This window comes from Tursiops truncatus, chromosome X (genome assembly GCF_011762595.2).
Source record: "Tursiops truncatus isolate mTurTru1 chromosome X, mTurTru1.mat.Y, whole genome shotgun sequence".
Classification (NCBI taxonomy): Eukaryota; Metazoa; Chordata; class Mammalia; order Artiodactyla; family Delphinidae; genus Tursiops; species Tursiops truncatus.
The window spans coordinates 96,838,600-96,854,826 of NC_047055.1; the positions used below are offsets into that span (position 1 = coordinate 96,838,600).

The 16,227-nt window shown below is 38.8% G+C and overlaps 1 long non-coding RNA gene across 1 annotated transcript in view; it reads right to left on the reverse strand.

The window, feature by feature from the left end:
• Positions 1–16,227, reverse strand: part of LOC141277618 (uncharacterized) — a 101,974-nt gene that overhangs the window by 320 nt on the left and 85,427 nt on the right. The window lies entirely within an intron of this gene.

The following is a 16,227-nucleotide window of genomic DNA, read 5'->3' on the forward strand; positions in this document are numbered from 1 at the left end:
TAGACAAAATGAAAAACTTGGGAGGAAAGGCTAGGGAATGAAGAGAATAAGGACTTTGAAAAACTCCCACATAGTCTTAGGAATCTATTAATAGAAGGCCAAGCACATATCCAAAGCTGGGTACATGCTCTAAAAAATCTGAGAGGCTGGGGCTTCCCTGGTGGCTCAGTGGTTAAGAATCTGCCTGCCAATGCAGGGGACACGGGTTTGAGTGGTCCGGGAAGATCCCACATGCTGCGGAGCAACTAAGCCCATGTGCCACAACTACTGAGCCTATGCTCTACAGCCTGCGAGCCACAACTACTGAGCCTGTGCTCTAGAGCCTGTGAGCCACAACTACTGAGCCCACGTGCCACAACTACTGAAGCCCGCACGCCTAGAGCCTGTGCTCCGCAACAAGAGAAGCCACCGCAATGAGAAGCCCGCGCACTGCAACAAAGAGTAGCCCCCACTCACCACAACTAAAGAAAGCACGCGCACAGCAACAAAGACCCAACCACAGCCAAAAATAAATAAATAAATAAATTTTAAGAAAATTGAGAGGCTTTAAACTCTCACCTTTGTCTGACCTTCAGGTTCTCCATAAGCAAGAAGTGAAGTTTATGATAGAGTTGTATATTATTTGGCTGACAGTTGAAGGTTTCCTCCAACACAAAGAGCCCATCTGCCAAAACTAGGACACTTTTTTGGGGGGAGGGGCATTTAGGGAACTCTGTCAAGTCACTAGCTGACCACTACAATAACAGAAACGAGACTTCTATCACATGACAAAGAGTACAGACTTCAGCCACATACGACTTCAACCACATATGACAAAGAATACAGACTTTACAAAATGAGTTTAAAATGTTACTAAAACAACAAACAACAAACAACAACTAAAACAAGTAGCAAAAACAAACCCTGAGGAGGGGGAAGAATCTGATTTCCAGAGTTGCTATCCTTTAATATTAATTCATAGCTCCACCTTATTGCTTAGTCAGTATAGTACCCAGTCCCCACCATCTAGGAAGCCTGACGAGAAAACTCAGGCAACTGTGGAGCCCATCCTACAACCTCATGTGGGCAGGGTACAAAGCTAACAGTTCTATCCAACAGTTCTCAGCCAGCAACACACACACCCCCAACCTTGGAGCTCATGTAGTGGCCTCACCCCAAAATAGACCCAGCAAGCCCCAGTGGCCCAAGGATGTTACCAGCAGACATGTACAGGATCCCAACAGCTCTGAAGAACTGTCTCTGACAAAGCAAACCTGTTAAGTCTGGAAGAGGAAACCACTTACTCAAATGTGCAGATACCAATGTAAGGAATCAAAGATCATAAAAAACCAAGTAAATATGACACCAAAGGAAACTAAGAAAACTCCAATTACTAACTGTAAAGAAATATAAATTACGAACTGTCAGACAAAGAATTCAGAATAATCCTTTTAAAGAAGTTTAGTGAACTACAAGAAGACACAGAAAACTCAATGAAATCAGTACAATACATGAACAAAAACAAAACTTCAAAGAAATAAAAACCATCAAAAACAAAAAATAAAAAATCCTAGAGCTAAAAAATATAAAAATATAATGAATAAACTGAAGAATTCAGTAGGGAGCTTCAAAAGCAGACTCAACCATACCAAAGAAGGAATCAGTGGCTGAGAAGACAGGAGTATTGAAATTATCCAGTCAGAGGAGAAAAAAGAAGAAAAAGAGTAAAGAAAGTTGATGGGACATATGGGACACAATGAAAAGAAACAATATCCACATTATAGGATTCCAGAAGGGGAAGAAAAAGACAAAGGGCCAGAAAGTATATTTGAAGCAATAATGGCTGAAAAAATTCCCAAACCAGGGGAGAGAAATGGACATCCAGATCCATGAGTCTTTAAAGGATCCCAAATAGGTTGAACTCAAAGACAGCTACTCCAAAATACATTATAATTAAGTTGTCAAATGTCAAACACAAAGGCGGAATTTTGAAAGCACAAAAAGAAGAGAAGTTATGTACACAGGAACCCCCATAACACAGTCAATGGATTTCTCAACAGAAACGTTTCAGGTCAGGAGAGAATAGCATGATATATTCAAAATATTGTAAGGAAAAATAAAAACCTGTTAACCAAGATTCCTATACCCAGCAAAGCTGTCCTTCAGAAATGAAGGAGGGATAAAGACTTTCTCAAACAAACAAAAGCTGAGGGAGTTCCTCACCACTAGACGTGCCTTACAAGAAATGCTAAAGGGAGTTCTTTGAGTGAAAGTAAAAGGACAATAATAAACATCATAAAAATGTAAGAAGGTAGAGTAAAACTCACTGATCATGGTAAATATATAGTCAAAGTTAGATTCTTTACTATGATAATAGTGGTGCATAATTCACTTACAGCTCTAGTTTAAAACTTAAAAACCAAATGTAAAAGTTACCAGAACTATAATAATCTGTTATTAGTTATACAATAATATGTAAACTGTAATATCAGTAACCAAAAATGTGAGGGGAAGGAGAAGTGAAAATGTAAAGCTTAGAAATTCAGGTGAAGTTAAGTTGTTATCAGTGTAACACAGGGTGTTATAATTTTAAGCTATTTCATGTGAGCCTCATGGTGAGCACAAGGAAAAAAACCTTTAGAGTTACACAAAAGAACATGATAAAGAATTCAAAGCATACAGATACCAAAAGACATCAAAACACACACACACACAAAGACAGCAGGAACAATGGATCTACATAACAGCCAGAAAACAATTTTAAAAATGACAATAGCAAGTCTGTACCTATCAATAATTACTTTAAATATAAATGGGTTAAATTCTCCAATCACAAGACATAAAATAAATGAATGGATTAAAAAAAAAGATCCAGAGAGGAGCTTAAAGATGGCGGAAGAGTAAGACACAGAGGTCACCTTCCTCCCAACAAATACATCAGAAATACATCTACATGTGGAACAATTCCTACAGAACACCTACTGAACGCTGGCAGAAGACCTAAGACCTCCCAAAAGGCAAGAAATTCCCCACGTACCTGGGTAAAGCAAAAGAAAAAAGAATAAATAGAGACAAAAGGATAGGGATGGGACATGCACCACTGGGAGGGATCTGTGAAGGAGGAAAGGTTTCCACACACTAGGAGCCCCTTCGCGGGCGAAGACTGCGGGTGGCGGATGGGGGAAGCTTCGGAGCCACGGAGGAGAGCACAGCAACAGCAGTGCAGAGGGCAAAGCGGAGACATTCCCGCACAGAGGATCAGTGCCGACCAGCACTCACCAGCCCGAGAGGCTTGTCTGCTCACCCCCTGGGACGGGCGGGGGCTGGGAGCTGAGGCTCAGGCTTTGGTCAGATCCCAGGGAGAGGACTGGGTTTGGTGGCGTGAACACAGCCTAAAGGGGTTAGTGCGCCATAGCTAGCTGGGAGAGAGTCTGGGAAAAAGTATGGAGCTGCCGAAAAGACAAGAGACTTTTTCTTGCCTCGTTCTTTCCTGGTACACGAGGAGAGGGGATTAAGAGCGCCGCTTAAAGGAGCTCCAGAGACGGGCGTGAGCTGCGGCTATCAGCGTGGACCACACAGACGGGCATGAGATGCTAAGGCTGCTGCTGCTGCCACCAAGAAGCCTGTGTGCAAGCACAGCTCACTCTCGACACCTCCCCTCCCCGGAGCCTGTTCAACCCGCCACTGCCAGGGTCCCGGGATCCAGGGACAACTCCCCCGGGAGAACGCATGGCACGCCTCAGGCTGGTGCAACGTCGTGTTGACCTCTGCCGCTGCAGGCTCACTCCAAATCCGTACCCCTCCCTCCCCCAACCCTGAGTGAGCCAGAGACCCCGAATCAGCTGCTCCTTTAACCCAGTCCTGTCTGAGCAAAGAACAGACGCCCTCAGGCGACCTACACGCAGAGGCAGGGCCAAATCCAAAGCTGAAACCCGGGAGCTGTGCGAACAAAGAAGAGAAAGGGAAATCTCTCCCAGCAGCCTCAGAAGCAGCGGATTAAATCTCCACAATCAACTCGATATACCCTGCATCTATGGAATACCTGAATAGACAACAAATCATCCCAAAATGAGGAGGTGGACTTTGGGAGCAATGATATATATATATTTTTCCCCTTCTTTTCTCTTTGTGAGTGTGTATGTGTATGCTTCTGTGTGTGGTTTTGTCTGTATAGCTTTGCTTTTATCATTTGTCCTAGGGTCCTGTCTGTCCATTTTTGGTTTTATTACTTGAAAAAAATTTTTTTCTTAATAATTATTTTTTATTTTAATAACTTTATTTTACTTTACTTTATTTGATTTGATTTGATCTTCTTCTTTCTTTTTTTTTCCTCCCTTTATTCTGAACCATGTGGAGGACAGGCTCTTGGTGCTCCAGCCAGGCGTTAGGGCTGTGCCTCTGAGGTGGGAGAGCCAAGTTCAGGACACTGGCCGAAAAAAGACCTCCCAGCTCCACGTAATATCAAACAGTGAAAATCTCCCAGAGATCTCCATCTCAACGCCAAGACCCAGGTCCACTCAATGACCAGCAAGCTACAGGGCAGGACACCCTATGCCAAACAACTAGCAAGACAGGAACACAACCCCATCCATTAGCACAGAGGCTGCCTAAAATCATAACAACCACAGACACCCCAAAACACACCACCAGAAGTGGACCTCCCCATCAGAAAGACAAGATCCAGCCTCATCCACCAGAACACACGCACTAGCCCCCTCCACCAGGAAGCCTATACAACACACTGAACCAACCTGAGCCACTGGGGAAAGACACCAAAAACAACGGAAACTACGAACCTGCAGCCTACGAAAAGGAGACCCCAAACATGGTAAGTTAAGCAAAATGAGAAGACAGAGAAACACACAGCAGATGAAGGAGCAAGGCAAAAACCCAACAGACCCAACAAATGAAGAGGAAATAGGCAGTCTACCTGTAAAAGAATTCAGAATAATGATAGTAAAGATGATCCAAAATCTTGGAAATAGAATGGAGAAAATACAACAAACATTTAACAAGGAACTAGAAGAACCAAAGAGCAAACAAACACAGATGAACAACACAATAAATGAAATAAAAAATTCTCTAGAAGGGATCAATAGCAGAATAACTGAGGTAGAAGAACGGATAAGTGACCTGGAAGATAAAATACTGGAAATAACTACTGCAGAGCAGAAGAAAGAAAAAAGAATGAAAAGAATTGAGGACACTCTCAGAGACCTCTGGGACAACATTAAATGCACCAACATTCGAATTATAGGGGTCCCAGAAGAAGGAGAGAAAAAGAAAGGGACTGAGAAAATATTTGAAGAGATTATAGTTGAAAACTTCCCTAATATGGGAAAGGAAATAGTTAATCAAGTCCAGGAAGCACAGAGAGTCCCATACAGGATAAATCCAAGGAGAAACACGCCAAGACACATATTAATCAAACTACCAAAAATTAGATACAAAGAACCAATATTAAAAGCAGTAAGGGAAAAACAACAAGTAACACAAAACGGAATCCCCATAAGGTTAACAGCTGATCTTTCAGAAGAAACTCTGCAAGCTAGAAGGGAGTGTCAGGACATATTTAAAGTGATGAAAGAGAAAAACCTACAACCAAGATTACTCTACCCACCAAGGATCTCATTCATATTTGATGGAGAGATTAAAACCTTTACAGACAAGCAAAAGCTGAGAGAGTTCAGCACCACCAAACCAGCTTTACCTCAAATGCTAAAGGAACTTCTCTAGGCAAGAAACACAAGAGAAGGAAAAGACCTAAATAACAAACCCAAAACAATTAAGAAAATGGGAATAGGAACATACATATTGATAATTACCTTAAATGTAAATGGATTAAATGCTCCAACCAAAAGACACAGACTGGCTGAATGGATACAAAAATAAGACCCATATATATGCTGTCCACAAGAGACCCACTTCAGGCCTAGAGACACATACAGACTGAAAGTGAGGGGATGTAAAAAGATATTCCATGCAAATGGAAATCAAAGAAAGCTGGAGTAGCAATTCTCATATCAGACAAAATAGACTTTAAAATAAAGACTATTACAAGAGTCAAAGAAGGACACTACATAATGATCAAGAGATCTATCCAAAAAGAAGATATAACAATTGTAAATATTTATGCACCCAACATAGGAGCACCTCAATATATAAAGCAAATACTAACAGCCATAAAAGGGAAAATCGACAGTAACACAATCATAGTAGGGGACTTTAACACCCCACTTTCACCAATAGACAGACCATCCAAAATGTAAATAAATACGGAAACACAAGCTTTAAATGATACATTAAACAAGATGGACTTAATTGATATTTATAGGCCATTCCATGCAAAAATAACAGAATACACTTTCTTCTCAAATGTTCATGGAACATTCTCCAGGATAGATCATATCTTGGGTCACAAATCAATCCTTGGTAAAATTAAGAAAATTGAAATTGTATCAAGTATCTTTTCCGACCACAACACTATGAGACTAGATATCAATTACAGGAAAAATCTGTAAGAAATACAAACACATGGGGGCTAAACAACACACTACTTAATAACCAAGCGATCACTGAAGAAATTAAAGAGGAAATCAAAAAATACCTAGAAACAGGGCTTCCCTGGTGGCACAGTGGTTGAGAGTCGGCCTGCCGTTGCAGGGGACATGGGTTTGTGCCCTGGTCGGGGAGGATCCACATGCCGCGGAGTGGCTGGGCCTGTGAGCCATGGCTGCTGAGCCTGCGTGTCCAGAGCCTGTGCTCCACAACAGGAGAGGCAACAGTGAGAGGCCCGCATACCACACAAAACAACAACAACAAAAAAAAACGAGAAACAAATGACAATGAAAACACAATGACCCAAAACCTATGGGATGCAGCAAAAGCATTTCTAAGAGGGAAGTTTATACCTATACAAGCCTACCTTAAGAAGAAGCATCTAAAATGAACAAACTAACCTTACACCTAAAGCAATTAGAGAAAGAACAAAAAAAACCCCAAAGTTAGCAGAAGGAAAGAAATCATAAAGATCAGATCAGAAATAAATGAAAAAGAAATGAATGAACGATAGCAAAGATCAATTAAACTAAAAGCTGGTTCTTTGAGAAGATAAACAAAATTGATAAACCATTAGCCAGACTTATGAAGAAAAAAAGGGAGAAGACTCAAATCAATAGAATTAGAAATGAAAAAGGAGAAGTAACAACTGACACTGCAGAAATACAAAAGATCATGAGAGATTACTACAAGTAACTCTATGCCAATAAAATGGACAACCTGAAAGAAGTGGACAAATTCTTAGACATGCACAACCTTCCGAGACTGAACCAGGAAGAAAGCGAAAATATGAACAGAGCAATCACAAGCGCTGACATTGAAACTGTGATTAAAAATCTTCCAACAAACAAAAGCCCAGGACCAGAAGGCTTCACAGGCGAGTTCTATCGAACATTTAGAGAAGAGCTAACACCTACCTTTCTCAAACTCTTCCAAAATATAGCAGAGGGAGGAACACTCCCAAACTCATTCGACAAGGCCAACATCACCCTGATACCAAAACCAGAAAAAGATGTCACAAACAAAGAAAACTACACGCCAATATCACTGATGAACATAGATGCAAAAATCCTCAACAAAATACTAGCAAACAGAATCCAACAGCACATTAAAAGGATCATACACCATGATCAAGTGGGATTTATCCCAGGAATGCAAGGATACTTCAATATACGCAAATCAATCAATGTGATAAACCATACTAACAAATTGAAGGAGAAAACCATATGGTCATCTCAATAGATGCAGAGAAAGCTTTTGACAAAATTTAACACCCATTTACGATAAAAACCCTCCAGAAGGTAGGCACAGAGGGAACTTCCCTCAACATAATAAAGGCCATATAAATCCACAGCCAACATCGTCCTCAATGGTGAAAAACTGAAACCATTTCCACTAAGATCAGGAAGAAGACAAGGTTGCCCACTCTCACCACTCTTATTCAACATAGTTTTGGAAGTTTCAGCCACAGGAATCAGAGAAGAAAAAGAAATAAAAAGAATCCAAATTGGAAAAGAAGTAAAGCTGTCACTGTTTGCAGATGACATGATACTATGCATAGAGAATCCTAAAGATGCTACCAGAAAACTACTAGAGCTAATCAATGAATTTGGTAAAGTAGCAGGATACAAAATTAATGCACAGAAATCTCTGGCACTCCTATACACTAATGATGAAAAATCTGAAAGAGAAATTAAGAAAACACTCCCATTTACCACTGCAAAAAAAAGAATAAAATATCTAGGGATAAACCTACCTAAGAAGACAAAAGATCTGTATGCAGAAAATTATAAGACACTGATGAAGGAAATTAAAGATGATACAAATAGATGGAGAGATATACCATGTTCTTCGATTGGAAGAATCAACATTGTGAAAATGACTCTATTACCCAAAGCAATCTACAGATTCAATGCAATCCCTATCAAACTACCACTGGCATTTTTCAGAGAACTAGAAAAAAATTTTTCACAATTTGTATGGAAACACAAAGGACCCCGAATTGGCAAAGCAATCTTGAGAAAGAAAAACGGAGCTGGACTAATCAGGCTCCCTGACTTCAGACTATACTACAAAGGTACAGTAATCAAGGCAGTATGATACTGGCACAAAAACAGAAATATAGATCAATGGAACAAGATAGAAAGCCCAGAGATAAACCCATACACATATGGTCACCTTGTCTTTGAAAAAGGAGGCAAGAATATACAGTGGAGGAAAGACAGCCTCTTCAATAAGTGGTGCTGGGAAATCTGGACAGCTACATGTAAAAGAATGAAATTAGAACACTGCCTAACACCATACACAAAAATAAACTCAGAATAGATTCAAGACCTAAATGTAAGGCCAGACACTATCGAACTATTAGAAGAAAACACAGGCAGAACACTCTATGACATACATCACCGCAAGATCCTTTTTGACCCACCTCCCAGAGAAATGGAAATAAAAACAAAGATAAACAAATGGGACCTAATGAAACTTAAAAGCTTTTGCACAGCAAAGGAAACCATAAACAAGACCAAAAGACAACCCTCAGAATGGGAGAAAATATTTGCAAATGAAGCAACTGACAAAGCATTAATCTCCAAAATTTATAAGCAGCTCATGCAGCTCAATATCAAAAAAACAAACAACCCAATCCAAAAATGGGCAGAAGACCTAAATAGACATTTCTCCAAAGAAGATATACAGTATGCCAGCAAACACATGAAAGAATGCTCAACATCATTAATCATTAGAGAAATGCAACTCAAAACTACAATGAGATATTACCTCATACCAGTCAGAATGGCCATCATCAAAAAATCTACAAACAATAAATGCTGGAGAGGGTGTGTAGAAAAGGGAACCCTCTTGCACTGTTGGTAGGAATGTAAACTGATACAGCCACTATAGAGAACAGTATGGAGGTTCCTTAAAAAACTAAAAATAGAACTACCATATGAGCCAGCAATCCCACTACTGGGCATATACCCTTAGAAAACCATAATTTAAAAAAGTCATATACCGCTCTATTTACAATAGCTAGGACATGGAAGCAACCTAAGTGTCCACTGACAGATAAATGGATAAAGAAGATGTGGCACATATATACAATGGAATATTACTCGGCCATAAAAAGGAACAAAACTGAGTTATTTGTAGTGAGGTGGATGGACCTAGGGACTGTCATACAGAGTAAAATAAGTCAAAAAATAAAAACAAATACCATATGATAACACATATATATGGAATTAAAAAAAAAGAAAATGGTCAGAAGAATGTAGGGGCAAGACGGGAATAAAGATGCAGACCTACTAAAGAATGGACTTGAGGATACGGCAAGGGGGAAGGGTAAGCTGGGACAAAGTGAGAGAGGGGCATGGACATATACACACTACCAAACATGAAATAGGTAGCTAGTGGGAAGCGGCCGCATAGCACAGGGAGATCAGCTCAGTGCTTTGTGACCACCTAGAGGGGTGGGATAGGGAGGGTGGGAGGGAGGGAGATGCAAGAGGGAAGAGATATAGGCACATATGTATATGTATAACTGATTCACTTTTTTATAAAGTAGAAACTGACACACCATTGTAAAGCAATTATACTCTAATGAAGATGTTAAAATTTAAAAAAACTACGTAGAACGATAAAAAGCAAAACAAGATCCAGTGATATGCTGCTTACAAGAGACTCACTTTAGCATTACAAACATACTAAGAGTTAAGGGATAGAAGAAGATATTTCAGCAAATGGTATCCAGAAAAAGCAGGAATACCTAATTGACTTTACACTAAAAATGGTAAAAAGAGACAAAGAACATATAACAATTTTCAATATTTATACATCCAACATTGGTTTACCCAAGTATATAAAGCAAGAACTAACAGAGTTTAAAGAAGAAATAAAAAACAATATAATAATTGCGACTTTAATTACCCACTCTCAACAATGGATAGATCGTCCAAACAGACAATCAATAAGGAACCAGTGGATGAGAACAACATACAGCAAATGAACCTAACAGATAAAAACAGAACATTCTATCTGACAACAGCAGAATACACATTCTTCTCAAGCATGCATGGAACATTTTCTAGGACACACCATATGTTTAGCCAGTCTTAGAAAATTCAAGAAGATTGAAATCATACCAAATATCTTCTCTGACCACAACTGTGTGAAACTAGAAATTAATAACAGGAGGAAAACTGGAAAATTCACAAATACATGGAAGTTTAAAAACACTTTCCTGAACATGCAATGTATCAAAGAAATTGCAGAGGAAATAAAAAGTAACTTGAGGCAAATGAAAATGGAAACACAGCCTATCAAAATTTGTGGGATATAGCAAAAGCAGTTCTAAGAGGATGTTCATAGCAATAAACACCTACATTAAGAAACTAGAAAAAAAAAGAAACTAGAAAAATTTCAAATAAACAACCTAGCTCTATGCCTTAAGGAACTAGAAAAAGAAGAAAGCTATGCCCAAAGTTTGCAGACAATGGAAAATTATATTAGAGCAGAAATAAATGAAACTGAGAACAGGAAAACAATTAAGCAAACTAAGAGTAGTTTTTTTGAAAGTATAAACAGAATTGGCATACCTTTAGCTAAACAAGGAAAAGACAGAGAAGATCCAAATCAACAAAATTATAAATGAAAATGGAGACATTACAACAGATACCACAGAAATACAAAGAATCATAAGAAGCTACTGTAACTATATGCCAACAAAGAGGACAACCTAGAAGAAATGGAAAAATTCTTGGAAAAATAAAATCAACCATGACTGAATCAGGAAGAAAATAGAAACTGAACAATCCAATTACTAGTAAGGAGACTGGATCAGTAATCAAAAATCTCCCAAAGAAGAAAAGCCCAGGACGAGATGGCATCACAGTTGAATTTTACCAGACATTTAAAACATTAATGCTGAAGGGGATCAAGATGGTGGAGGAGTAGGATATGGAACTCACCTTCTCCTACAAAAACATTAAAAATACATCTACAAGTAGAACGATTCACACAGAACATCTACTGAACGCCAATAGAAGACCTCAGACTTCTGAAAGGGCAAGAAAACCTCCACGTAACTGGGTAGGACAAAGGAAAAAGAAAAATAAAGGAATTGGGACAGGCCCTGTGCCCCAGGGAGGGACCTGTGAAGGAAGAAAGGTTCCTGCACTCTGGGAAGTCTCCTCACCAGCAGGGAGATCAGCCTAGACAGAGGGGGAGCTTCAGAGCCTAGGAGGAGAGTACAGCAACTGGTTTGCAGAAGGCAAAACAGAGAGTAACCTGCACAGAAGGTCGGCACTGCCACCCTGTACTCCTCATATATACATATCTACAATGGAATATTACTCAGCCATTAAAAAGAATGAAATAATGCCATTTGCAGCAACATGGATGGACCTGGAGATTATCATACTGAGTGAAGTAAGTCAGACAGAGAAAGACAAATATCATATGATATTGCTTACATGTGGAATCTAAAAACACGGTACAAACGTACCTATTTACAAAACAGAAATAGTCACAGATGTAGAAAACAAACTTATGGTTACCAAGGGGGAAGGGGGGGTGGATCAATTGGGAGACTGGGATTGACATATATACACTACTATATATAAAATAGAAAACTAATAAGAACCTATTGTATAGCACAGGGAACTCTACTCAATACTCTGTAATGACCTATAGGGGAATAAGATCTAAAAAAAGAGTGAATACATGTATATATATAACTGATTCACTTTGCTGTACAGCAGAAACCAACACAACATTGTAAATCAACTATACTCCAATAAAAATTAATTTAAAACATACAAAACCAAAACCAAAACCGAACCGAAAAGAAAAGAAAAGAAAGAATGTGTATGATACCATTTACATGAATTTCTAGAGCAGGCAAAACTCATCTATGGTGGGAAAAAAAAGACAATGGTATTTCCCTGTGGGGTGTTGGGAGATTCACTGGGAAGTGGTACGCAGGCATGAGAAAATTTATGGGATGATATTAACATACTGTATTCTGGGTGCACAGATCTGTGCATCTGTGGAACCTCACCGAATGGCACACTCAAGACATCTGCATTATATTGTATCGAAATTTTACCTCAAAAGAAAAAAATGCAACCAGATATTAAACTCTAATGAATTCTAATGTATTTTAGGGGGAATATACTGATATGTACGATCTACTTTCAAATGTGTTGAAAATCATTTGGACTGAGGCAAGGATGAAGTAATGGATAGATGGACAGATAAAAGCAAGTAAAGTTAAATGTTATTTGTAGAATCTCTTTGGTGAGTGTTCACTGTACAATCCTTCCCACTTTTCTGTATCATTGAAAAATTTTATAGTAAAATATTGGAAAAATACTCAGCAAAATGTGATATAATTAGGAGATGTTAAACATTTTTTTTCTATCCATATTTACCGAGTCTCATCAGAATACAGGAATTTCTTTTGGCTACAGAATACAAAAGTTAGTTACATAATAATTATGACTGCCATGTATGTGCAGCTTAACTTATTTAAATCTTTAGATAATCCAGGGAGCCAATATTTACATTTTTTAAAAGGTCTTAAAGCACATTGGAAATTCCAATGTATATCTACAGAATTCAATCTGTCTGTCCATACATGTCTGTAAAAATATATATGAAAGAATATCCTCTGGTTTACTGTCATGATGGAGAGAGTATGGCTTTTCATTTCTAATGTCCATGGCTCATTTTGTTTACAACTTTCATTGTATCACAGAGTAATCCAAAAGCATAGTCTATCATCCTCCTGAATTCACTAAAAGGTAAGGTTATGTAAAAAACATATTTCATTTTCAGTGAATGTTTTATATATCTCACTAATGTTAAATGTCTATTTTAAATAATCCTTCATCACATTCAAGAAATGAGGTGATTCTCTGTTCATTATAATTGGGCTACAGAACCTCTTGGAAAATACTTGGCAATACGGATACAATGCCTATCCTCAAAGAACCTGAAAACTAAAAGAGAATGCTGTTTTTGCATCTAACATGTGCTTGCAATATCAAAAATATGACTTCAAAAGTACGAATTTTAATTCAATACAAAATATAAATGAAATTTCATGGTTAGGCACCTCAGCATTTTAAATGCCAACTTTATCGGTACACCTGGGAACACAGGAATGAATATTTACTTAGTTGCCTCTAAAAATAAAATAAATCGACTTTTAAATATATACTTTAAAGTCCTTTACTATAATTTGTAATTTGCTATTTCAATTTAACTACTCAAGAATTTGGTAAAAAAATTTCAAGAAAAAATATAAAGATTTAAATCACAAAACATTAAATGATGTAAGGTATAAAAACAGGAAAAGTCTGTATTCTAATAAAATATATTGAGGGTGTGTATATTATGGGAACTCTCTTTGGCAGCCATTCAGGTATGCCTCTCAGATCTTCCTTCAAGAAAGAAAATTCTTGCTCAGCTACAAACAGTAGGCTTAGCGGGCAGCCTCCAGCTATATCACCTTCAGGATGCGCCTCAACTTCGGAGGTGGGAGCAGAGGCGATGCATGCTTGATGGGCAATCCCCACCATGTGAATGAGCATGGTGGGTCACTGGTACCTGGCCCTTCCTGCCCAATGTGGGACTCCTCTAAGGAGCAATCTTTGGTCTGGAGCTCCCTCTCGGGTTGGCTGAAACTTGATCACATCTGCATTTTGGTCTGAAGCTCCTCACTTTCCTTTCAGAAGTGTCAAATCGGCATCTCAGGATCAAGGTTTTCTCTGCCCAAGCCTTCCCCGGCCATTTACCTTTCAGAGATGTTACTTCTCCATCCTTCCCCCAAACCTCTTTTTATCCTGATTGTCTCAGAGTTGACTTCCTGGAGGTCCCAAACAGGCACTCTTCTAAGCCCTAAGTGCATTAAATTTGGATCATCTTTTTGGTGGCTAAACACTTCTCAATTGTTGGAAAAGGATACTATTAATATGGCATTGTCGATACTGGAATAAAAGCTAAAATAATTACTATAAATATAAATGGTACTTCTGCATACTCTTTTATTCCCCAGGCTAACTGTCTAGTTTCTGGTTAAAAAGAATGAGTACTACACAGAAGGCATTCAAAGACCCTGGATCTTCATGCAAAAGAGCAAGATCTGTTATGAGAGGTTTGACTAGGGTGTGGTCACCCAGGACTACGCCTTAGGGTACCAGCATTTCTTTAGAGGCTGAAAAATTGTAAATAATTAAAAAAAAAATAGCTCCCTTTCAATGAGCTAACGCCACCGATTCTGACACTCACTCCTTCCAGCCAGTCTCTCTAACCACCTCCCAGACAAGTGAATAAGTAAATTCCAGCTAATATTTGTTGAGTACTTGTATGCTGGCCACAGTGCTATGCTCTTTACATATGTTTATTCCATGGAATCATCACTTCTACCTACAACAGTTTAGTTCTATGATTATCCCTGTTTTGCAAATAGCCAATCCAAGGCTAGGGAAGGTTAAGCACTGGGCCCAAGGTCATGGCTGCTAAGGGTCAAGGACTAGATTAGAATCCAGTAAGTGTGTGATCCTAATTCACTCAGTTCTGAGAGGTTAAGTGTCTTCACCTAAATACAGAATGGAGCTGGGACTAGAATTCAGGTCTTCTGAAACCTCATTTGGTGCTCTTGCCTCTAAATCATGAGTATCCCTTTTAAGGCTAAGAGTTACGATTCTTAATCTAAGACGTTCGATTGAATTCTGAAATCCTATAGTCAAACATATATCCAGCTTTCAGACAGAAAAATCGATACAACGTTCAGTGATTTTGTATTTGCTCTCTGTTTGGTCTGAGTGTTTGTTGGCCATTTTGTCTTCAGCTCTAATATGTCTTTTGTTTCATCACAATCTGAGCTGATTTTCTTAAATCTACTATCACCGGGAGAAGAGGGGCCGAGTCTCTTTTTACCTTTGGGAAGAAGCCCAACAGAGCCCTACCTTAATAAATATTACTGGATGATATTTGCTTCCTTCTGATTTGTCTTCCCTTTGGATCAATAGCTGTAGACTTTGGGGTATCTTCTCCCAATCTGACCCCCAAAATAGGGAACATTTTTCTCCAAATAATTACAGATTTTCCATATAAGACATTTGAGAAAAGCCCAATTGCTAATTACTAAAACATTGAGATGATTCTATCAGAAGCAACCTGGGATTCCATTGCCCTCTTCACTTGAGCCCTTTATAGCCTAACCAGAAGTAGTTATTATTATGATCCTGGATAAGAAAAAGGAAATTCTGTTTATTTTGTCGGGAGGTAGTGATTAATTTCCCTCATTTCTCGTGGGTAGACCCCTCTGGGTGACCTAGGCCAATACAATAGGCTAGGTCTCAGGATACGTCTGACACCATTTACTTCAATATGATTTTTTAAGGTAAGATAACAAGAGAGAGGCAACATTGAAATGTTTGAAAGCAAGGTGCAACGGGAATCCTACACCAGCTACAGAAGGCAACCTCAGCTTGAAAAGACCTTGGCCCTTGTTTTATATAAGATGAATGTTGCATAGGGACAGAAGGGTGGAGCCGGACTGGTACAGGATGCCATGGGCCACAGGCACATGGCATTACTGTTTTAAACTCTTAATCTTTAAAAAACTATGGAAGGAAGGGTTGAGTGAAGTGATACTTATCTGTCACGGGAGCTTTGTATTTTCATAGG